Genomic DNA, 25,860 nt, shown 5'->3' on the forward strand with positions numbered 1-25,860 from the left:
TCCGGTCAGAGAATCATGGCACTTGGAGAGAGAGATCTGTTTTCTTCTTCTTTAATAGAACTTGTGAGGTTTAACATTGTTGTACAGGATACTGGTATACGTGTCTCTCTCTCTCTCTCTCTGTGTGTGTGTGTGTGTGGTCTGAAATGAAAATAATAAAATGTATTACAAAATGTTCAACATAATATTCAGCAGTTAAATCAATAAACATTACAAAGAAACTGCTTTATAAGTGTATGATAGCGTAGACACAGTATTGGGGGTTGAAACAGTGCAAATTCTATCATTAACAAGCAGCAAGGAGCAAAAAAAAATGTCCTAACAGCATTACCAGCATCAAATGTAAACCACAGTAACATGAATTGGAATAATGAACAACTTATCCATAACTCAGAAGTGGAAAGCACTTACATTTCTTCAAGAACGCACATTTAACTGGGAAAACACACAGAAAGTCCACGCAGCTTCGTACAGTCTACTTGCAACTAGTCTGCGGCTTGTCAGTGTGGCTGAACAAGCCCCATCCTGTCCAGACATCATTCTTCTTCTCGCCAGCAGAGGGTGCTGTTGAACCTTGACCTGCAGGGCTTTCTCACAGAGTCATTTTACCAGCGGCATGCAGAGTCCTCTCGATTAGGATTTACTACTTACTGCTTCACGCTTCAACATGGGCTGCACGGTGGGGTGGTGGTTAGCACTGCAGTCTCACAGCAAGAAGGTCGCAGGTTCGAGGCTTGGCAGGAGAGCCAAACCATGTGGGGAAGACCAAAGAAATTCTCCATGTCGGGAGGACCGAGGAAATCCACGTTTTGGGAAGGACCGAAGACATACACCCTCCATGTCGGGGGGAGGACCGAAGCTAGAAACCAAGAAATAAATCCACGTTGTGGGGAGGACCGAAGACATCTTCCATGTCGGGGGGAGGACCGAAGCTAGAAACGAAGAAATCCACGTTGTGAAGACATCCTCCATGTAGGGAGGACCGAACAACCAACAACAACTCCCCAACATTAACATTTCTGGAACAATGGAAAGAAGAGTCGCTGAACTTCAGTGGACACAGCTGCGTCTTCGCTCATGGCTTCGTGTATATTTGGTCTTTGAGGGAAGGCACGGGCTGGTTCTCGACATTTCTGTCATCGTACGGGGACTCCCATTGACCTTCCACTGCAGCGACGCTGGGGCCGTGAAGCTGGCAGCGGCGCTGTCGGCGGCGCTGCATGGGGGCACTGGGTGTGTGGAGCTGGCAGCGGCGCTGGGGTCGTGGATTGCTGATGTTCACCGTGAGGACTCTGAGTAACAGGAAACTAATAAAACCGGCGTTGTCAGCTCTGTTTGTTTGTGCGGTTAAAGTGCTGGTGGCTTAAAATGAACTTGGAAAGATCTCATCGTTCAACTCGACGACGCAGGCTTTCACGCACCCAGTCGGTTCTCCTTAACAACGAGCGCTGTCAGCAACGTGCCACCGACTAATCGTGGGCAAAGACGAAGAAATCTACGATGGGGTGAGGACCGAAGACATCCTCCATGTCGGGACGAGCGAAGCTGAAAGCGATGAAATCCTCCACAGCGTAGCGGTGACTGGTATGCCAAAACTTGTGGGCAGGCCTCTCCAAACACATAAATAGTGGGTGCTGAGCAGATTCTAAAGGCAGTTGTGGAGAGAAAGAGAATAAAGCAGTTTAACTTGCTGAGACTGACTGTAACCAACAACAACTCCAACAACAACAACATTTCTGGAACAATGGAAAGAAGAGTCGCTGAACTTCAGCGGACACAGCTGCGTCTTCGCTCATGGCTTCGTGTATATTTGGTCTTTGAGGGAAAGCACGGGCTGGATCTCGATATTTCTGTCATCGTACGGGGACTCCCATTGACCTTCCACTGCAGCCTCCAGCAACGCTGGGGCCGTGGAGCTGGCAGCGGCGCTGGGTGTGTGGAGCTGGCGGCGGCGCTGGGGGCACTGGGTGTGTGGAGCTGGCGGCGGCGCTGGGGGCACTGGGTGTGTGGAGCTGGCGGCGGCGCTGGGGTCGTGGCGCTGGCGGCGGCGCTGGGGGCACTGGGTCTGTGGAGCTGGCAGCGGCGCTGGGGTCGTGGATTGCTGATGTTCACCGTCAGCCGCTCTGAGTAACAGGAAACTAATAAAACCGGCGTTGTCAGCTCTGTTTGTTTGTGCGGTTAAAGTGCTGGTGGCTTAAAATTAACTTGGAAAAATCTCATCGTTCAACTCGACGACGCAGGCTTTCACGCACCCAGTCGGTTCTCCTTAACAACGAGCGCTGTCAGCAACGTGCCACCGACTAATCGTGGGCAAAGACGTGACCCAATGCATGCCTGCCTCAGAGAAACAGCAAATACACAACAATATATGAAACTGAGACAAAAGTGAAATATACTTCACCGACGACGGTCTGAAGGTAGCACTTAAAGCAGCTGAAGAAGCCGACCAGCAAACATTTTCAATGTCGAATAAAACAAAAATGAAAACAATTTAAGTGTTTTTCTTGTTTATCAATTCAACAAAAAAAGCATTCACGAACCTTTAATTTCCTAACTTTATATTATTAAGTTTTATTATTATTATTATTATTATTATTATTATTACTTTTATTTTTCGTGTAATGCACACACACGGCCCCAGCATCACCGCCAGCTCACACGGACAAACGGAGCTGACAACACCGGTTTAATCCACTTCCTGCTACTCAGAGCGCCTCACGGTGAACACCAGCGATCCACGGTCCCAGCGACGCTGGAGGCTGCACCGGGAGATCAATGCGATCTTCTTTATGGCGACACTAATACCGAGAACCAGCCCGTGCCTTCCCTCAAAGCCATGACTGAATTCAGATGAGACGCAGCTGACATTCAGATGCAGCGACTCTCTCTCTCTCTCTCTCTCTCTCTCTCTCTCTCTCTCTCTCTCTATATATATATATATATATATATATATATATATATATATAAGTCTTCCAGTGAGTATAGGAATCATACAGAATTAGATTTAAACTCACTGTGACGTCGCAGCGAGCCTGTCTGAGGACGCAAATCTCGACAAGAAACTCGTGAGTTTTTTAGAACAAATATGAAGACAGGAGCGAAACCAGAGGAGACACATGTAGCTGTGACAGTTGTAGTCTCGGAGTAGCATCTTTTTCTCTGTCTCCGTTCATACAAATTGCAGATTTTTTTTTTTTTTTTTTTTTTTTTTTTTAGTAAAAAACAAAATGCATTTATAGAGTGAATGTGTCATGTTCTCAGAGTTTCTCCTCAGACTTAAACATGTAAAACCCAAGAAATTTACAGCTGCTGTGTCGCAGCGTGACTTTCTACACAGAAACCAGCGAAGTCCTACCGCTGTTGCAGCGGTGTTTAGCGCTGCAACAGCAGCGTTTTCAGCTGCGTCTCCTCTCGTGTTGCTCCGGACTTCATGTTTGAAAGAAAGTCTGCGTCCTCACACAGGCTCGCTGCTTTGTTCAGTAAATGTAAATTGTATATAAAAATACGTGATTCATGGCTCACTGGAAGATTTATAAGATTTATATAAGTAAATAACCACTTATATTTTTATAGAATTATACAACAAACAAAATAAAACCTTAAAAAATAATAAAATCAGTGTATACATTTAAGATTCGTGAATTTTCCTGACCCACATAGTTTTTTAATTAATGATTATATTTATATCTGCATCATGTATGGAAAAATATGTATATTAATAAAAAATATGTATGATCATAAAATTCTATTCTATTTAATTCCCCCCCACCACCCACACACACAGACCCATTTTTATTTATTTATTTATTTATTTATTTGCTCATCTCTGCTATATAATCACATATATCTGTGTGTGAATATTTATCATTTATACACTCACTGGAAAATTTGAATAGGATGTGTGCATTTATATTTTTCATGAAATCTATACCTACATAAAGAAAGAATCAACTTAAATAAATAAAATTGTTTAGGAATTTACATAGAGATAAGATTAATAAATACAAATACTGAATGTAGGGTTTTCATGTTTCTCATTGACTGACTGAACAAGAACAGAACAACAAGTAAAAAGTTATCATTTTTATTTTGTTCCAAACTGAAAATGGATTTCAGTGTCTTCACCTGCTTTCACGGACGTTTCTTGTACAGACTCGTTGGTAGGGCATATTTTTGTGAAACTCTTTCCTTCTCGGTGGGAGAACTTTTACCTTCTGATTCTTCTGTAAGTGAGTCTATTTGAGGGGACGAGTCTCAAATAATAGGAATGCTGGTTGAGGCGGCAGATTATGGACTATGATTCCGGTCAGAGAATCATGGCACTTGGAGAGAGAGATCTGTTTTCTTCTTCTTTAATAGAACTTGTGAGGTTTAACATTGTTGTACAGGATACTGGTATACGTGTCTCTCTCTCTCTCTCTCTGTGTGTGTGTGTGTGTGTGGTCTGAAATGAAAATAATAAAATGTATTACAAAATGTTCAACATAATATTCAGCAGTTAAATCAATAAACATTACAAAGAAACTGCTTTATAAGTGTATGATAGCGTAGACACAGTATTGGGGGTTGAAACAGTGCAAATTCTATCATTAACAAGCAGCAAGGAGCAAAAAAAAATGTCCTAACAGCATTACCAGCGTCAAATGTAAACCACAGTAACATGAATTGGAATAATGAACAACTTATCCATAACTCAGAAGTGGAAAGCACTTACATTTCTTCAAGAACGCACATTTAACTGGGAAAACACACAGAAAGTCCACGCAGCTTCGTACAGTCTACTTGCAACTAGTCTGCGGCTTGTCAGTGTGGCTGAACAAGCCCCATCCTGTCCAGACATCATTCTTCTTCTCGCCAGCAGAGGGTGCTGTTGAACCTTGACCTGTAGGGCTTTCTCACAGAGTCAATTTACCAGCGGCATGCGGAGTCCTCTCGATTAGGATTTACTACTTACTGCTTCACGCTTCAACATGGGCTGCACGGTGGGGTGGTGGTTAGCACTGCAGTCTCACAGCAAGAAGGTCGCAGGTTCGAGGCTTGGCAGGAGAGCAGTTCAAACCATGTGGGGAAGACCAAAGAAATTCTCCATGTCGGGAGGACCGAGGAAATCCACGTTTTGGGAAGGACCGAAGACATACACCCTCCATGTCGGGGGGAGGACCGAAGCTAGAAACCAAGAAATAAATCCACGTTGTGGGGAGGACCGAAGACATCTTCCATGTCGGGGGGAGGACCGAAGCTAGAAACGAAGAAATCCACGTTGTGAAGACATCCTCCATGTAGGGAGGACCGAACAACCAACAACAACTCCCCAACATTAACATTTCTGGAACAATGGAAAGAAGAGTCGCTGAACTTCAGTGGACACAGCTGCGTCTTCGCTCATGGCTTCGTGTATATTTGGTCTTTGAGGGAAGGCACGGGCTGGTTCTCGACATTTCTGTCATCGTACGGGGACTCCCATTGACCTTCCACTGCAGCGACGCTGGGGCCGTGAAGCTGGCAGCGGCGCTGTCGGCGGCGCTGCATGGGGGCACTGGGTCTGTGGAGCTGGCAGCGGCGCTGGGGTCGTGGATTGCTGATGTTCACCGTGAGGACTCTGAGTAACAGGAAACTAATAAAACCGGCGTTGTCAGCTCTGTTTGTTTGTGCGGTTAAAGTGCTGGTGGCTTAAAATGAACTTGGAAAGATCTCATCGTTCAACTCGACGACGCAGGCTTTCACGCACCCAGTCGGTTCTCCTTAACAACGAGCGCTGTCAGCAACGTGCCACCGACTAATCGTGGGCAAAGACGAAGAAATCTACGATGGGGTGAGGACCGAAGACATCCTCCATGTCGGGACGAGCGAAGCTGAAAGCGATGAAATCCTCCACAGCGTAGCGGTGACTGGTATGCCAAAACTTGTGGGCAGGCCTCTCCAAACACATAAATAGTGGGTGCTGAGCAGATTCTAAAGGCAGTTGTGGAGAGAAAGAGAATAAAGCAGTTTAACTTGCTGAGACTGACTGTAACCAACAACAACTCCAACAACAACAACATTTCTGGAACAATGGAAAGAAGAGTCGCTGAACTTCAGCGGACACAGCTGCGTCTTCGCTCATGGCTTCGTGTATATTTGGTCTTTGAGGGAAAGCACGGGCTGGATCTCGATATTTCTGTCATCGTACGGGGACTCCCATTGACCTTCCACTGCAGCCTCCAGCAACGCTGGGGCCGTGGAGCTGGCAGCGGCGCTGGGTGTGTGGAGCTGGCGGCGGCGCTGGGGGCACTGGGTGTGTGGAGCTGGCGGCGGCGCTGGGGGCACTGGGTGTGTGGAGCTGGCGGCGGCGCTGGGGTCGTGGCGCTGGCGGCGGCGCTGGGGGCACTGGGTCTGTGGAGCTGGCAGCGGCGCTGGGGTCGTGGATTGCTGATGTTCACCGTCAGCCGCTCTGAGTAACAGGAAACTAATAAAACCGGCGTTGTCAGCTCTGTTTGTTTGTGCGGTTAAAGTGCTGGTGGCTTAAAATTAACTTGGAAAAATCTCATCGTTCAACTCGACGACGCAGGCTTTCACGCACCCAGTCGGTTCTCCTTAACAACGAGCGCTGTCAGCAACGTGCCACCGACTAATCGTGGGCAAAGACGTGACCCAATGCATGCCTGCCTCAGAGAAACAGCAAATACACAACAATATATGAAACTGAGACAAAAGTGAAATATACTTCACCGACGACGGTCTGAAGGTAGCACTTAAAGCAGCTGAAGAAGCCGACCAGCAAACATTTTCAATGTCGAATAAAACAAAAATGAAAACAATTTAAGTGTTTTTCTTGTTTATCAATTCAACAAAAAAAGCATTCACGAACCTTTAATTTCCTAACTTTATATTATTAAGTTTTATTATTATTATTATTATTATTATTATTATTATTACTTTTATTTTTCGTGTAATGCACACACACGGCCCCAGCATCACCGCCAGCTCACACGGACAAACGGAGCTGACAACACCGGTTTAATCCACTTCCTGCTACTCAGAGCGCCTCACGGTGAACACCAGCGATCCACGGTCCCAGCGACGCTGGAGGCTGCACCGGGAGATCAATGCGATCTTCTTTATGGCGACACTAATACCGAGAACCAGCCCGTGCCTTCCCTCAAAGCCATGACTGAATTCAGATGAGACGCAGCTGACATTCAGATGCAGCGACTCTCTCTCTCTCTCTCTCTCTCTCTCTCTCTCTCTCTCTCTCTCTCTCTATATATATATATATATATATATATATATATATATATATATAAGTCTTCCAGTGAGTATAGGAATCATACAGAATTAGATTTAAACTCACTGTGACGTCGCAGCGAGCCTGTCTGAGGACGCAAATCTCGACAAGAAACTCGTGAGTTTTTTAGAACAAATATGAAGACAGGAGCGAAACCAGAGGAGACACATGTAGCTGTGACAGTTGTAGTCTCGGAGTAGCATCTTTTTCTCTGTCTCCGTTCATACAAATTGCAGATGTTTTTTTTTTTTTTTTTTTTTTTTTTTAGTAAAAAACAAAATGCATTTATAGAGTGAATGTGTCATGTTCTCAGAGTTTCTCCTCAGACTTAAACATGTAAAACCCAAGAAATTTACAGCTGCTGTGTCGCAGCGTGACTTTCTACACAGAAACCAGCGAAGTCCTACCGCTGTTGCAGCGGTGTTTAGCGCTGCAACAGCAGCGTTTTCAGCTGCGTCTCCTCTCGTGTTGCTCCGGACTTCATGTTTGAAAGAAAGTCTGCGTCCTCACACAGGCTCGCTGCTTTGTTCAGTAAATGTAAATTGTATATAAAAATACGTGATTCATGGCTCACTGGAAGATTTATAAGATTTATATAAGTAAATAACCACTTATATTTTTATAGAATTATACAACAAACAAAATAAAACCTTAAAAAATAATAAAATCAGTGTATACATTTAAGATTCGTGAATTTTCCTGACCCACATAGTTTTTTAATTAATGATTATATTTATATCTGCATCATGTATGGAAAAATATGTATATTAATAAAAAATATGTATGATCATAAAATTCTATTCTATTTAATTCCCCCCCACCACCCACACACACAGACCCATTTTTATTTTTTTTATTTATTTATTTATTTGCTCATCTCTGCTATATAATCACATATATCTGTGTGTGAATATTTATCATTTATACACTCACTGGAAAATTTGAATAGGATGTGTGCATTTATATTTTTCATGAAATCTATACCTACATAAAGAAAGAATCAACTTAAATAAATAAAATTGTTTAGGAATTTACATAGAGATAAGATTAATAAATACAAATACTGAATGTAGGGTTTTCATGTTTCTCATTGACTGACTGAACAAGAACAGAACAACAAGTAAAAAGTTATCATTTTTATTTTGTTCCAAACTGAAAATGGATTTCAGTGTCTTCACCTGCTTTCACGGACGTTTCTTGTACAGACTCGTTGGTAGGGCATATTTTTGTGAAACTCTTTCCTTCTCGGTGGGAGAACTTTTACCTTCTGATTCTTCTGTAAGTGAGTCTATTTGAGGGGACGAGTCTCAAATAATAGGAATGCTGGTTGAGGCGGCAGATTATGGACTATGATTCCGGTCAGAGAATCATGGCACTTGGAGAGAGAGATCTGTTTTCTTCTTCTTTAATAGAACTTGTGAGGTTTAACATTGTTGTACAGGATACTGGTATACGTGTCTCTCTCTCTCTCTCTCTGTGTGTGTGTGTGTGTGGTCTGAAATGAAAATAATAAAATGTATTACAAAATGTTCAACATAATATTCAGCAGTTAAATCAATAAACATTACAAAGAAACTGCTTTATAAGTGTATGATAGCGTAGACACAGTATTGGGGGTTGAAACAGTGCAAATTCTATCATTAACAAGCAGCAAGGAGCAAAAAAAAATGTCCTAACAGCATTACCAGCATCAAATGTAAACCACAGTAACATGAATTGGAATAATGAACAACTTATCCATAACTCAGAAGTGGAAAGCACTTACATTTCTTCAAGAACGCACATTTAACTGGGAAAACACACAGAAAGTCCACGCAGCTTCGTACAGTCTACTTGCAACTAGTCTGCGGCTTGTCAGTGTGGCTGAACAAGCCCCATCCTGTCCAGACATCATTCTTCTTCTCGCCAGCAGAGGGTGCTGTTGAACCTTGACCTGTAGGGCTTTCTCACAGAGTCAATTTACCAGCGGCATGCGGAGTCCTCTCGATTAGGATTTACTACTTACTGCTTCACGCTTCAACATGGGCTGCACGGTGGGGTGGTGGTTAGCACTGCAGTCTCACAGCAAGAAGGTCGCAGGTTCGAGGCTTGGCAGGAGAGCGGTTCAAACCATGTGGGGAAGACCAAAGAAATTCTCCATGTCGGGAGGACCGAGGAAATCCACGTTTTGGGAAGGACCGAAGACATACACCCTCCATGTCGGGGGGAGGACCGAAGCTAGAAACCAAGAAATAAATCCACGTTGTGGGGAGGACCGAAGACATCTTCCATGTCGGGGGGAGGACCGAAGCTAGAAACGAAGAAATCCACGTTGTGAAGACATCCTCCCTGTAGGGAGGACCGAACAACCAACAACAACTCCCCAACATTAACATTTCTGGAACAATGGAAAGAAGAGTCGCTGAACTTCAGTGGACACAGCTGCGTCTTCGCTCATGGCTTCGTGTATATTTGGTCTTTGAGGGAAGGCACGGGCTGGTTCTCGACATTTCTGTCATCGTACGGGGACTCCCATTGACCTTCCACTGCAGCGACGCTGGGGCCGTGAAGCTGGCAGCGGCGCTGTCGGCGGCGCTGCATGGGGGCACTGGGTGTGTGGAGCTGGCAGCGGCGCTGGGGTCGTGGATTGCTGATGTTCACCGTGAGGACTCTGAGTAACAGGAAACTAATAAAACCGGCGTTGTCAGCTCTGTTTGTTTGTGCGGTTAAAGTGCTGGTGGCTTAAAATGAACTTGGAAAGATCTCATCGTTCAACTCGACGACGCAGGCTTTCACGCACCCAGTCGGTTCTCCTTAACAACGAGCGCTGTCAGCAACGTGCCACCGACTAATCGTGGGCAAAGACGAAGAAATCTACGATGGGGTGAGGACCGAAGACATCCTCCATGTCGGGACGAGCGAAGCTGAAAGCGATGAAATCCTCCACAGCGTAGCGGTGACTGGTATGCCAAAACTTGTGGGCAGGCCTCTCCAAACACATAAATAGTGGGTGCTGAGCAGATTCTAAAGGCAGTTGTGGAGAGAAAGAGAATAAAGCAGTTTAACTTGCTGAGACTGGACTGTAACCAACAACAACTCCAACAACAACAACATTTCTGGAACAATGGAAAGAAGAGTCGCTGAACTTCAGCGGACACAGCTGCGTCTTCGCTCATGGCTTCGTGTATATTTGGTCTTTGAGGGAAAGCACGGGCTGGATCTCGATATTTCTGTCATCGTACGGGGACTCCCATTGACCTTCCACTGCAGCCTCCAGCAACGCTGGGGCCGTGGAGCTGGCAGCGGCGCTGGGTGTGTGGAGCTGGCGGCGGCGCTGGGGGCACTGGGTGTGTGGAGCTGGCGGCGGCGCTGGGGGCACTGGGTGTGTGGAGCTGGCGGCGGCGCTGGGGTCGTGGCGCTGGCGGCGGCGCTGGGGGCACTGGGTCTGTGGAGCTGGCAGCGGCGCTGGGGTCGTGGATTGCTGATGTTCACCGTCAGCCGCTCTGAGTAACAGGAAACTAATAAAACCGGCGTTGTCAGCTCTGTTTGTTTGTGCGGTTAAAGTGCTGGTGGCTTAAAATTAACTTGGAAAAATCTCATCGTTCAACTCGACGACGCAGGCTTTCACGCACCCAGTCGGTTCTCCTTAACAACGAGCGCTGTCAGCAACGTGCCACCGACTAATCGTGGGCAAAGACGTGACCCAATGCATGCCTGCCTCAGAGAAACAGCAAATACACAACAATATATGAAACTGAGACAAAAGTGAAATATACTTCACCGACGACGGTCTGAAGGTAGCACTTAAAGCAGCTGAAGAAGCCGACCAGCAAACATTTTCAATGTCGAATAAAACAAAAATGAAAACAATTTAAGTGTTTTTCTTGTTTATCAATTCAACAAAAAAAGCATTCACGAACCTTTAATTTCCTAACTTTATATTATTAAGTTTTATTATTATTATTATTATTATTATTATTATTATTATTATTACTTTTATTTTTCGTGTAATGCACACACACGGCCCCAGCATCACCGCCAGCTCACACGGACAAACGGAGCTGACAACACCGGTTTAATCCACTTCCTGCTACTCAGAGCGCCTCACGGTGAACACCAGCGATCCACGGTCCCAGCGACGCTGGAGGCTGCACCGGGAGATCAATGCGATCTTCTTTATGGCGACACTAATACCGAGAACCAGCCCGTGCCTTCCCTCAAAGCCATGACTGAATTCAGATGAGACGCAGCTGACATTCAGATGCAGCGACTCTCTCTCTCTCTCTCTCTCTCTCTCTCTCTCTCTCTCTCTCTCTCTCTCTCTCTCTATATATATATATATATATATATATATATATATAAGTCTTCCAGTGAGTATAGGAATCATACAGAATTAGATTTAAACTCACTGTGACGTCGCAGCGAGCCTGTCTGAGGACGCAAATCTCGACAAGAAACTCGTGAGTTTTTTAGAACAAATATGAAGACAGGAGCGAAACCAGAGGAGACACATGTAGCTGTGACAGTTGTAGTCTCGGAGTAGCATCTTTTTCTCTGTCTCCGTTCATACAAATTGCAGATGTTTTTTTTTTTTTTTTTTTTTTTTTTTAGTAAAAAACAAAATGCATTTATAGAGTGAATGTGTCATGTTCTCAGAGTTTCTCCTCAGACTTAAACATGTAAAACCCAAGAAATTTACAGCTGCTGTGTCGCAGCGTGACTTTCTACACAGAAACCAGCGAAGTCCTACCGCTGTTGCAGCGGTGTTTAGCGCTGCAACAGCAGCGTTTTCAGCTGCGTCTCCTCTCGTGTTGCTCCGGACTTCATGTTTGAAAGAAAGTCTGCGTCCTCACACAGGCTCGCTGCTTTGTTCAGTAAATGTAAATTGTATATAAAAATACGTGATTCATGGCTCACTGGAAGATTTATAAGATTTATATAAGTAAATAACCACTTATATTTTTATAGAATTATACAACAAACAAAATAAAACCTTAAAAAATAATAAAATCAGTGTATACATTTAAGATTCGTGAATTTTCCTGACCCACATAGTTTTTTAATTAATGATTATATTTATATCTGCATCATGTATGGAAAAATATGTATATTAATAAAAAATATGTATGATCATAAAATTCTATTCTATTTAATTCCCCCCCACCACCCACACACACAGACCCATTTTTATTTTTTTATTTATTTATTTATTTGCTCATCTCTGCTATATAATCACATATATCTGTGTGTGAATATTTATCATTTATACACTCACTGGAAAATTTGAATAGGATGTGTGCATTTATATTTTTCATGAAATCTATACCTACATAAAGAAAGAATCAACTTAAATAAATAAAATTGTTTAGGAATTTACATAGAGATAAGATTAATAAATACAAATACTGAATGTAGGGTTTTCATGTTTCTCATTGACTGACTGAACAAGAACAGAACAACAAGTAAAAAGTTATCATTTTTATTTTGTTCCAAACTGAAAATGGATTTCAGTGTCTTCACCTGCTTTCACGGACGTTTCTTGTACAGACTCGTTGGTAGGGCATATTTTTGTGAAACTCTTTCCTTCTCGGTGGGAGAACTTTTACCTTCTGATTCTTCTGTAAGTGAGTCTATTTGAGGGGACGAGTCTCAAATAATAGGAATGCTGGTTGAGGCGGCAGATTATGGACTATGATTCCGGTCAGAGAATCATGGCACTTGGAGAGAGAGATCTGTTTTCTTCTTCTTTAATAGAACTTGTGAGGTTTAACATTGTTGTACAGGATACTGGTATACGTGTCTCTCTCTCTCTCTCTGTGTGTGTGTGTGTGTGGTCTGAAATGAAAATAATAAAATGTATTACAAAATGTTCAACATAATATTCAGCAGTTAAATCAATAAACATTACAAAGAAACTGCTTTATAAGTGTATGATAGCGTAGACACAGTATTGGGGGTTGAAACAGTGCAAATTCTATCATTAACAAGCAGCAAGGAGCAAAAAAAAATGTCCTAACAGCATTACCAGCATCAAATGTAAACCACAGTAACATGAATTGGAATAATGAACAACTTATCCATAACTCAGAAGTGGAAAGCACTTACATTTCTTCAAGAACGCACATTTAACTGGGAAAACACACAGAAAGTCCACGCAGCTTCGTACAGTCTACTTGCAACTAGTCTGCGGCTTGTCAGTGTGGCTGAACAAGCCCCATCCTGTCCAGACATCATTCTTCTTCTCGCCAGCAGAGGGTGCTGTTGAACCTTGACCTGTAGGGCTTTCTCACAGAGTCAATTTACCAGCGGCATGCGGAGTCCTCTCGATTAGGATTTACTACTTACTGCTTCACGCTTCAACATGGGCTGCACGGTGGGGTGGTGGTTAGCACTGCAGTCTCACAGCAAGAAGGTCGCAGGTTCGAGGCTTGGCAGGAGAGCGGTTCAAACCATGTGGGGAAGACCAAAGAAATTCTCCATGTCGGGAGGACCGAGGAAATCCACGTTTTGGGAAGGACCGAAGACATACACCCTCCATGTCGGGGGGAGGACCGAAGCTAGAAACCAAGAAATAAATCCACGTTGTGGGGAGGACCGAAGACATCTTCCATGTCGGGGGGAGGACCGAAGCTAGAAACCAAGAAATCCACGTTGTGAAGACATCCTCCCTGTAGGGAGGACCGAACAACCAACAACAACTCCCCAACATTAACATTTCTGGAACAATGGAAAGAAGAGTCGCTGAACTTCAGTGGACACAGCTGCGTCTTCGCTCATGGCTTCGTGTATATTTGGTCTTTGAGGGAAGGCACGGGCTGGTTCTCGACATTTCTGTCATCGTACGGGGACTCCCATTGACCTTCCACTGCAGCGACGCTGGGGCCGTGAAGCTGGCAGCGGCGCTGTCGGCGGCGCTGCATGGGGGCACTGGGTGTGTGGAGCTGGCAGCGGCGCTGGGGTCGTGGATTGCTGATGTTCACCGTGAGGACTCTGAGTAACAGGAAACTAATAAAACCGGCGTTGTCAGCTCTGTTTGTTTGTGCGGTTAAAGTGCTGGTGGCTTAAAATGAACTTGGAAAGATCTCATCGTTCAACTCGACGACGCAGGCTTTCACGCACCCAGTCGGTTCTCCTTAACAACGAGCGCTGTCAGCAACGTGCCACCGACTAATCGTGGGCAAAGACGAAGAAATCTACGATGGGGTGAGGACCGAAGACATCCTCCATGTCGGGACGAGCGAAGCTGAAAGCGATGAAATCCTCCACAGCGTAGCGGTGACTGGTATGCCAAAACTTGTGGGCAGGCCTCTCCAAACACATAAATAGTGGGTGCTGAGCAGATTCTAAAGGCAGTTGTGGAGAGAAAGAGAATAAAGCAGTTTAACTTGCTGAGACTGGCTGTAACCAACAACAACTCCAACAACAACAACATTTCTGGAACAATGGAAAGAAGAGTCGCTGAACTTCAGCGGACACAGCTGCGTCTTCGCTCATGGCTTCGTGTATATTTGGTCTTTGAGAGAAGGCACGGGCTGGATCTCGATATTTCTGTCATCGTACGGGGACTCCCATTGACCTTCCACTGCAGCCTCCAGCAACGCTGGGTGTGTGGAGCTGGCAGCGGCGCTGGGTGTGTGGAGCTGGCGGCGGCGCTGGGGGCACTGGGTGTGTGGAGCTGGCGGCGGCGCTGGGGGCACTGGGTGTGTGGAGCTGGCGGCGGCGCTGGGGTCGTGGCGCTGGCGGCGGCGCTGGGGGCACTGGGTCTGTGGAGCTGGCAGCGGCGCTGGGGTCGTGGATTGCTGATGTTCACCGTCAGCCGCTCTGAGTAACAGGAAACTAATAAAACCGGCGTTGTCAGCTCTGTTTGTTTGTGCGGTTAAAGTGCTGGTGGCTTAAAATTAACTTGGAAAAATCTCATCGTTCAACTCGACGACGCAGGCTTTCACGCACCCAGTCGGTTCTCCTTAACAACGAGCGCTGTCAGCAACGTGCCACCGACTAATCGTGGGCAAAGACGTGACCCAATGCATGCCTGCCTCAGAGAAACAGCAAATACACAACAATATATGAAACTGAGACAAAAGTGAAATATACTTCACCGACGACGGTCTGAAGGTAGCACTTAAAGCAGCTGAAGAAGCCGACCAGCAAACATTTTCAATGTCGAATAAAACAAAAATGAAAACAATTTAAGTGTTTTTCTTGTTTATCAATTCAACAAAAAAAGCATTCACGAACCTTTAATTTCCTAACTTTATATTATTAAGTTTTATTATTATTATTATTATTATTATTATTATTATTATTACTTTTATTTTTCGTGTAATGCACACACACGGCCCCAGCATCACCGCCAGCTCACACGGACAAACGGAGCTGACAACACCGGTTTAATCCACTTCCTGCTACTCAGAGCGCCTCACGGTAAACACCAGCGATCCACGGTCCCAGCGACGCTGGAGGCTGCACCGGGAGATCAATGCGATCTTCTTTATGGCGACACTAATACCGAGAACCAGCCCGTGCCTTCCCTCAAAGCCATGACTGAATTCAGATGAGACGCAGCTGTGTCCGCTGACATTCAGATGCAGCGACTATATATATATATATATATATATATATATATATATATATATATATATATATATATATATATATATATATATATATATAATCTTCCAGTGAGTATAGGAATCATACAGAATTAGATTAGAACAAGAAACTCGTGAGTTTCTTAGAACAAATATGAAGCCAGGAGCGAAACCAGAGGAGACACATGCAGCTCTGACTCATACGGGCACAAAGGCGTCATGGCTCTGCTCACATTTTGCGCATGGGGAATGTCGGCGTCGGTGCGGCTCTTTCAGCGACGCTTTTCCTCCAAGATTAGGACAAGATGTCTCCTGCAGCAGCAGCTTCGTTTCTTTTAAAATGTGAAGTGTTGAATCCTAACCGAGAAGAATCTACATGCCTCTGGTAAAGTTATTGACTTGTGCAGAACTACTTTGAAGTTACCACCGAGTTAAGAAACGAAGCGGAAATAAATTTTCAGTTCATCATTAAACAATAAGCTTTTTACTTGTGCTTCTCTATTCGGTCAAATTTGGAAAGAAAAATGTATATTTGCATTAGTAATCACATAATTTTATAAACAAAATTATTTTTGGTTTATTCTGTTTTTGTGTATCCAATTTAATGAAAAATATAATTACATACATTCTTTTCCAGTAAGTTTATAAATCATATTTATTTATACACAAACTATTTCCACTCACAGAGAGAGGGCAGCGGTGTTTAGTAGTGTTTAGTTTTCAGCTGCGTCTCCTCTCGTGTTGCTCCGGACTTCATGTTTGAAAGAAAGTCTGCGTCCTCACACAGGCTCGCTGCTTTGTTTCAGTAAATGTAAATTGTATATAAAAATACGTGATTTATGGCTCACTGGAAGATTTATAAGATTTATATAAGTAAATAACCATTTATATTTTTATAGAATTATACAACAAACAAAATAAAACCTTAAAAAAATAATAAAAATCGTTGTAAATTTAAGATTCATGAATTTTCCCGACCCACATGTATCTTTAAATTTCATCGTATCTGCCATTTACGAGTTTACCTTTTCTGAAACCCATCCTCCTTCTATGAGGACATCACGTATTTGGTTGTTCTTGCACCAGAATAATAAATGCTGTGTAAGTGGAACCTGTGGAAGGCTGCCATTTGGTGGTGTCAGAAGAGATTTTGTTTTTTAATTAATAATTATATTTATATCTGCATCATGTATTGAAAAATATGTATATTAATAAAAATATGTATGATCATAAATTCTACTTATTGGTTCCTCCTAACCCCAAATAAGAAATCTCTAATGCAGGTCAAATTAAAACTCGGGTCTCAGGAGGTTAAATGTGAGGGAATTTCTCCTGAGGTCGTTAATCCTAACATGTACAACCTGCAGGTGAAACGATGCATCTGTAAAGAACCCCTCATTAGTCTTGAATTTATCAACACCTTCATTTAGTTGATTAAGGTCCCATAGCTGCGGCAAAGCCACAACTATTCTTTTTGGGGTCTAATGTGACCTGGTTTAACCACCACAGTCTACCTGAGTATTATTGCTGACCGTGTCCATCCCTTTATGACCACAGTGCAGCATCTCCGCTACTTCCAGCAGGATAATGCTCCATGTCACAAAGCTCAGATCATCTCCAGCTGCTTTCTAGAACACAGAATCGGCTCTGAGCAATTTGGTGTCCTATTTTAGCTGGAGCCCCCTTGTTTCACAGTCATTTTCACAACTAATTTTATCCACTTACACAGAAGCTGCATGCATGTATTCAAGGTTTCCTTTCTGTCAAGCAGAAAGAAAACATCAAATATAACTGAAACAAACAAGTTATACAACATAAAATATCATTTAAATAAGATATTGAATAGAAGAATGTTTTTGGTATGCTAAATATAAATAATGAACATGAAAACAAGTTAGTTTGTAAACTGAAGCGACGCAGACAGAACAACTAATAACTACTGCAGAGTATTACAATCAGAGACTCTTGATTTCCTCTTTATTTTATCTATTAAATGTGATTTCAAAAGTGGAAGCTTTCTGCATGTTGATGTTATTAAAGGCTTCAACAACACCTCAACTAACTCACTTTACAGTCTCACTCCTCTATTTCTTGATGCAAACTCATGTTTAATGTCATCATATAACAGCTAACAACAATATGGTTGCTGCTTATGATGGAAAACCCACTGAGATGTTTGAAGAATTAAACCTCAAACTTCTTTTTTCAGTGTATAAATACAGCCAGGCCAACTCTCCTTGAACATGACAATCACCTGGACCACCTCCACGTCTTTCTTTTCTATTGGTTGATAAAGCCCATGATGGGTTTGTGGGTCTGTCCAGTAAAAAGCTGAAAGAGATGGACAGATGAGAGCTGCTGATGCAGACTTCTCTTCCAGAGCAACAGATGAGAAAAAGAGCAAAACATCAAAAGTTTTAGATGATGACCCACAAACCAGATGGTGTGTTTATGGTCAGTATGGACAACGACATTTTAGACACTGTAATACCCTTTTTTTATTTTAAAAAAAAAACTTTTTTCATGACTTTTACATCCAAACATTATACTACTACATCTCTGAACCCTGTTCTCACACTCAACAAGTCTCTGCTTGTGTGTAAACATGTTGCACTTCACCTCAAACCTGTTTATAGCCTCAAATCCAGCTCTACATTATTTAATACATCTAACAATAACAGCCCTACGCAGCACCAAAGTAACAAGACCACCATCTGACCAGAACTCAGCTGTGTTGATGATTATTACAGTCCCGTCTTATCTGTCCGGGTGAGAGTGGGCTCTAGGAAGCAGGTAGATGACAGCATCTTCAACACCAATCCCAGTATAACCAGCAAACTGAAGTCTGTCCTGAAAGCTGTTCACATGTTCATAAATATAAAGATATGATCATGAGTGAAAATATGACTGTAATGAAATAATAATTCAATGAACAGGACAGAAACCCACGAAGTACTGCAAAGTAAAATAAAAACACCTACAAAGAAACGTCAAGTCCACAGAGAGTTAAGTTTTTCCACACAGCATCAGGGTTGAGAGTAAAAACAGGTTTGAGGTCATTTTTAAAGACAAGCAGAGACGTGTTGAGTGTGAGGAGAGAACAAAACCATGTCTGAGTGTGAAACGCTCTGAAATACAAACCCAGAACATGTAGATTCATACAGTTATTCACTTGTCAAACATCTATCATATTTCCGAAAATGAGCCCCCCCAGACACACACACACACACACACACACACACACACACACACACACACACACACACACACACACACACACACACACACACACTGCTATCTTTGAACAAATTGTCAGATGAAAAAAATTATAATATTTATATATCATGTCACCTGAGGGTATCAGACCACTAATGCAGTCCAAGCCACACACCATTAAACCTCTTCCAGATAAGGCGAAAGTCATTCATTAAGTTTTAGTTATATACATGTTGTCACACTTGCTTTCCACATTCTGAAAATGTTATCAAAAATAAAAAGAGAAATAAACTGGAGCATGATTCTGCAGGTAACAGGATTGGTCCTTTTTAGTGGAGCACATCAACTTGAGCTGCTGAGACTGAAACAAACTCTTTCTAGACATTTTCCTAACATGGAAATTCCACAAACATGAAGACATTGGCCCTGCTCATAAACAACATACAGCAGCTCTGTTACAAGGTGTGGCTCTATACACTGCATGAACTTTCTATTATAGTTCTATATCTACTGAACAACCAGTCACAATCCACCTGCTTGTCACGTGAGGACCTGATAGATGACGTGGTTTTGGGTCTGACCATGTCTGTTGAGTCCAGGTAAGGGAATGGGGTCACTCCAGAACAAGGCAAGTTTATTTATATAACTCATGTCATGTACCAGACAATTCAATACAGAAGGGTGTGGAGGAAGCATTAAAAAGTACATTAAAACAAAATAAATAAACAAATAAATAAAAGAAGAAGAAAGACAACATACAGTAATGGCCACTCCCTGACAGTGGCAGAACTGGACTTTGATACTGGGATTCTGGGTTGACCAGAAGGTGGGAAAGACTTTCAATAGTCACACATTAAGAAAATGTATACTTGTGTTTCTCTGATTAATCTAACACACACACTCAGTACAATACAGTGATAACTGTGGTCACATTAGAGGGACATAAAATATATTTACATTAATCATTTGGATTATAAAGTGAAAATATTTCCAGCAAGTTAGAATTAAGTACGATTTTCTAATGAAATACTTTGCACAGTTTACTGAATAAAATATACAGAATGTTGTTCAGTATGTACCACATGCTGATAGAAAATAACACGAATAAAGATTAATAAAACTAGGAATTTTTTTAAAGAAAAGTTTAACTTCAAAACAGAAAATTGCTAAATCTTGAACACTGGCGCCACCAAGTGTTGAACAGAGGAAAGTGCAGCCATGCAAAGTGCAAACAGTTTGACACTTTAGCACAGAAATGAACCAGTTCACCACCATGTACCAAACTACCTTTGGGTAGATTCATAACAACATAATCCTTCAGTTCTGGTGAACACTAGAAAAATGTTGAGTCCTCCATGTTGACGGGAACGTGCCCTCCTTGTCTCCTGACTTAACCTGTCATCAGTCATTGTTGTCCTGAGATATTTTTTTTTCTTTTTAAATGACTTTTAAAGCAGAAAAACGACTCTCACGGGATGCAGTGCTGACTGGAGTAACAGAGATCTTGCAAAGTCTAAACAGTTCATGGAAAACCTCTTTACAAGGTTCCAGAAACAAAATCAGGTTGAGCAGCTGGTCTGTCTACACCAGTTTTCTCTCTGGAGAAGCTGCCTGGTTTGATGAACCTCATGGTTGAGGTCTTCTAAGTCAGACTCAAAGGTCAGTGTTACGCTCTCTGGGTCTACAAACTGCACCCCTTGCATCATCTCATGGGTCTTAAAATCATCTAGCAGCCTTGCTAGCCCCGTGTTTAAATTAATATGGATCATGTAGCTCTAGCCTAGTTAGTGCTGGTAAATCAGATATTGAGGTACTATGAATATCTTTATAATTTATTTTTAGCTTCAATGTGAAAATATTCTTAACTGATCAGTAGTCTTTTAATAAACTCACTAAAAACTAAGTATGACATGGTTTCTCCACATTATCTTAAAATTAATCCAGAGCTAGCATATAACTAGATTAGCACTGCTACATAGCTTCATGCTAACATCAGGTTAAAAGCCTTAAATAACATTAATATTCATGGTTGCACAGGGAAAAATCATTTATAGACATCTGCCGAGCAACATTTGGTGGAGCACATCTTACATAATAAAAAAAATAATGATGAATGAAAAGTGCTACACGGTGGTGTGGTGGTTAGCACCGCAGTCTGTTCAAACCTGTGGGGCGTTGGCCTTTCGGTGTGGAGTTTGCATAGAGTTTCATACAAAGGTTGTATGCATAGGTTCTCTCCAGGTTCTGTGTTCCCCGTGTGTGTGTGGGTTCTCTCTGGTTACTCTGGCTTCCTCCCACCCAACGTGCATGTTTGGTTAAATGGTCATTCTAATTTCTTCCTAAGTGTGTGAATGGTGATGGACTGGTAACCTGTCCAGGGTGTACCCTGCTTCTCACCCTGCTAAAATGTGAGGTTAGGCTCCAGATAAGTACAGAAAGGTATAGATAATAAATGAATGCAATGAAAAGTCCAAGCATTAAAGGATTAATACTTCAGACTGTTGCAGTGACACAGAGAATCCATGCCTGTCTTAAAAGACATTTCTGTCCATCTCCAGTGACTGTCCCTCACCTGAGGTGGCGCCTGGGTGTCGGATCAGATTTCAGACATGGCCAGTGTCGCCCTGACTCCACCTCTAGTGCCGCCGCTGGAATACAACTGACAAAGTTCTTTACTCACATGCATAAGTACTGGATTTTTCTCTGGGACTGAAAGTTTACAGTGTGGGTCTCCAAGTCCAATCCTCGAACTATCCTGCAACATTTAGATCAGGAGTGTCCAGCTCCGGTCCTCAAGGGCCACAGTCCTGCAGGTTTTTAATGTGTCCCTGCTCCAAAGCCACCTGACTCAAATTGATGAGTCATTGTGCAAAACCTAATAGGCTGTTGGATCTATTTCATTTGAGTCAGGTGTGTTGAAGCAGGAAACAGTGGAAAATCTGCAGGACAGCGGCCCTCGAAGACTGACATTGGGCACCCCTAATTTAGATGCATTCCTTCTCCAACACACCTGAATTAATTAACTGGCTTGTTACCAGGACTCTGCAGAGCTGAATGACATGTGGATGAGGGATTCTAGCCATTTGATTTACGTGTGTTAGAGAAGGATACATCTAAATGTTGCAGGACTGTATTCAGGTACCCCTGGTTTAGCCTGTGTAAATCTACAGATTTTAATGCATAGTTTTGTCCTTTTTTTTCTTATTCTATCACATCCTGCCAATATTGCAAAACTGCAAGATTTGGTATCAATCCATTACCAAGTAAATAAAGGGCTAGTACTGACTATAATGATACAGATACTTTTTAATTGGGCTTTAATAGGACTTTTCAACTTTATGTTAAAATTAAAACTTAAATGCAAAGCAATTTATCTGTTGAATTAATACATTATTTTTTTAAACTCATTGCATAAACAACAAAGTTATTATTCATACGATAAAAATCTGAAATAGGCATTAACTCGATGAGAAAAGCTGATTTCATCCATAGGTGCTTTGTGATGAAAACTTTATAAATAAGGAGGACATGTGGTTGTTTCCAAGCCTTACAATGAATTATCAATACCATCACACTAGTATTGATAATATTGATACCAATGTCAGTATTAATATTATCTATATTCATATCGACCTGCCCACCACTAATTTACAGCAGCTGCTTCGCCATGTAAACCAGGGATTTGTAGGTTTCAGCAGGAGCAGCTTCAGTACCTGTGACCAGGGGCGGACTGGGGCAAAAAAATATATGCAAAAAAATATGCAACATGGCTACAGAAAATTGTGGTTTAACGAATAGGTAAACAAATGTAAAAATGTACTATGTGTGGTTGATTCTCAAGTGCACAGTGGTCTCTAAACCAGGTTTAGTAAAAGTTAGTTCACATCATTTAAGTCACTAATAAGTAGATTTTTGTTGCATGCTGGACATGAGTGAACATATTCTGTAGCCCTACTAACTCATAACAAATAGTAAATGCATTTAAAATATAAAAATTTACTTAAATGTATCGAACATTCTCCTACATCATGGTGTTTCATATCTGTTTTAAACAGGTATATAACTTTATATGTTTAAACTCCATTTAAGTTAAATAAAAAATTTAAAAAATATTAACGTATTGTGGGAAAAGCACAATTACATGTTCTTGCTACTACTGAATGTGTATAGCTTATAACAAAACTAGAAATAATATGACTATAAACTAATATAAACTAGAAAATAATGGACAAAGAAACATACAGTAGTACTTTTTATCTACACATATACTGTTTCAATTTATATATTATCACACAAAACCCACATAAAAGAATAAAAGTTAAAATAATGTTGATAAATTAGCAAAGTTATTAAAATATCAGAGTAGCATTTAGCTTACTAACTTTAAGTGACATACTAAAGAGATTGTCTTAGCTCTCAAACATGATTTTGTTTAATTTGTTGTTGTTGTTGTTGTTGTTTTTTTTTAATGACTAATGAGTTGGGCCTGGTCCACAGATGATAATGACTTTTTTAAAGCCAAACTATCCTAAATGCGTTGTGTTAACAGTTAGCAAGCTAGACAAATAATGACATCACATTACAGCCACCTACCTCACTAGCATCTTCCTCCAGATGTTGTCCTCCAGATGCGAGAGCTGCAGGTGCTGCTGAGGATGAGGATGATGTAGCTGCAGAAAATATATTTTCAGTTTCTGACATTTGGCCGCATCTGCTTGTAGTGCGTGCCTTTGTTTTTTTCATCTACACGTATGTCTGGAAGAGCCTTTTGGAAGCAGAATCAGTTCATATAAAACACCAGCAGATGACAGTGTTTGTTTAGGCATGAGATGGAACCAACATGAGTTGAAGTAAATAAATCCCTCAGGAGTGCAGCTCCTGCAGGTTTTAGATGTTTTCTTGCTCCAACACACCTGATTCTAATTAAATGGCTTTCCTCAACAGCTTGCTGTCCAGTTCTGCCCAAATATACTGACCCATTCACCTGATGCAGGTGTGCAGCAGCAGGAAGCATCCAGAACCAGCAGGACAGCGGCCCTCAAAGATGAACTTAGGACACCCCAAAGTAGTCTAATAAGAATGCTGTTAAAGAATGGAACTTGTTTACCTTCCTGTTTTTTAAACTACATTTAACACCTTTTGTGTGTGTGTGTGTGTGTGTGTGTGTGTGTGTGTGTGTGTGTGTGTGTGTGTGTGTGTGTGTGTGTGTGTGTGTGTGTGTGTGTGTGTGTGTGTGTGTTTAAGTGTACTTTCTAACTCCACAGTTTTCCTTGTTCGGTCAAGTCAATTTAAAAAGAGAAAGAAGTTTGCATTCAATATTGGTATTCATTCATCTCATCCATCCATTTTAAATACCGCTTAGTCTAATTCAGGGTTGCAGGGAAGCTGGAGCTTTTCCCAGCAAATAGCAGATGAGAGGCAGGTACGCCCTGGACAGGTCAGAAGTCCATCACAGGGCCAACACAAAGAGACAAACTACCACTCATGCTCACACACTCCCGGGTAGAATTTAGAGTCACCTAACATGCATGTCTTTGGACAGTGGGAGGAAGCTGGAGTACCTGGAGAGAATCTACGCATACATGGGGAGAACATGCAAACTCCACACAGAAAGACTCCTGTTTGAACTCCTCCCCAGCTGAGGCTCAACCAGCAGGAAGGCTTGAACCTTCTTGCTGTGAGGCCGTGGTGCTAACCACCACACAACCGTCTAGCCTCTCATTAATCATATCTCTATATAAATTCCTTAACCAATTTATTGATTTATATATATATATATATATATATATATAAAACGTTTGTATAATTTCATGGAAAAATATATAGAGGGAATTATACATGCATTTTTATGAATTTAACAAATCACCATAAAGAATTAACCCCTTAGGTGCCAGTTTTGATCATGTACCACTAGTGGCTTTTTGAAAAATACACCCTAATTCAATGTTCTAAAAACTAATTTGGTTTTGATTATCCTTTGTATTACCAGCTGCCGTCTGATTAGTTGATAAGAAGATTGATTTTGTGGCATTTTCACTTTTTTTAAAATATCATATTAAGCAAAAAAAAAGTTACATTACCAGTTAAATCTGACTGCATTTCTGGCTTTAAAGTATTTTTTGCTGATTTGTCTACCTTACTACATTTTTTTCCAATTTGCCAAAAAGTAACTTGTACTTGTGGAAATATTTGATCTATTGATGGTGGTCTATCCTAAAAAAAGAAAAAAAAAATCATTGATGGTATAACCTACTTAAATTAGGGCTGCAACCAATGACTATTCTGATAGTCAATTAGTCATGGACAAAACGATTAGTCGACTAATCGGATTATGTATCTCATAATTATTAATTGGCTCTTATTTCACTTTCAGCTTTTAAATCTTGCATGAGGTCATGTAAGTCCAACATGTCTCCTATTTAAATGTTGGAGCATTGTGGATGTACGTCCGTGGTTTGCAAGGTTCGCTTTACATATCTCGCATATATTTAATTTATTTTGTGAGTTTAATGTGAAGTTATCCCAGACATTTTACGTCTGCATAGACTGCATATAAAAGAGGGAAGGAGCCTCCGTGACGTCACCCGTAGGTTTCTGAAGAGCAAAAGTGAAGCTCGTTGGCCAGTTCCTACCATCGCCATCTTGCCAGCATCACACCTGAAAAAAATGGGCGAAGTGGCGGAGCTGAGTGGGGGCTGTGAGCGTGGGGATGGATGATTGATGTCTATCAAACTCCGAGCTGCCTGTAGCTAAGAGCTAACTGAGCTAACTCGGATCTAATGTGAGCTAACCAGCTAACGGAGGCAGGTA

At 41.9% G+C, this 25,860-nt stretch overlaps 1 long non-coding RNA gene across 3 annotated transcripts; it reads right to left on the reverse strand.

The window, feature by feature from the left end:
• LOC121649139 lies at positions 1-15,815 on the reverse strand. 3 transcript variants are annotated; one of them, XR_006012070.1, is made up of 7 exons: positions 13,349-15,815; positions 12,764-13,078; positions 8,443-10,267; positions 4,715-5,952; positions 4,126-4,444; positions 412-1,645; positions 1-141 (listed from the first exon to the last, which is right to left on the reverse strand). It is a non-coding gene; the product is annotated as an uncharacterized LOC121649139 (long non-coding RNA). The 3 variants fall into 3 exon arrangements; XR_006012071.1 differs by having other exon boundaries at positions 121-1,645; positions 8,443-8,759; positions 9,030-10,267; XR_006012069.1 differs by having other exon boundaries at positions 121-1,645.
• Between the last annotated feature and the right edge of the window lie 10,045 nt (positions 15,816-25,860).

The sequence above is a fragment of the Melanotaenia boesemani genome, chromosome 2 (assembly GCF_017639745.1).
Source record: "Melanotaenia boesemani isolate fMelBoe1 chromosome 2, fMelBoe1.pri, whole genome shotgun sequence".
NCBI classification, from domain to species: domain Eukaryota; kingdom Metazoa; phylum Chordata; class Actinopteri; order Atheriniformes; family Melanotaeniidae; genus Melanotaenia; species Melanotaenia boesemani.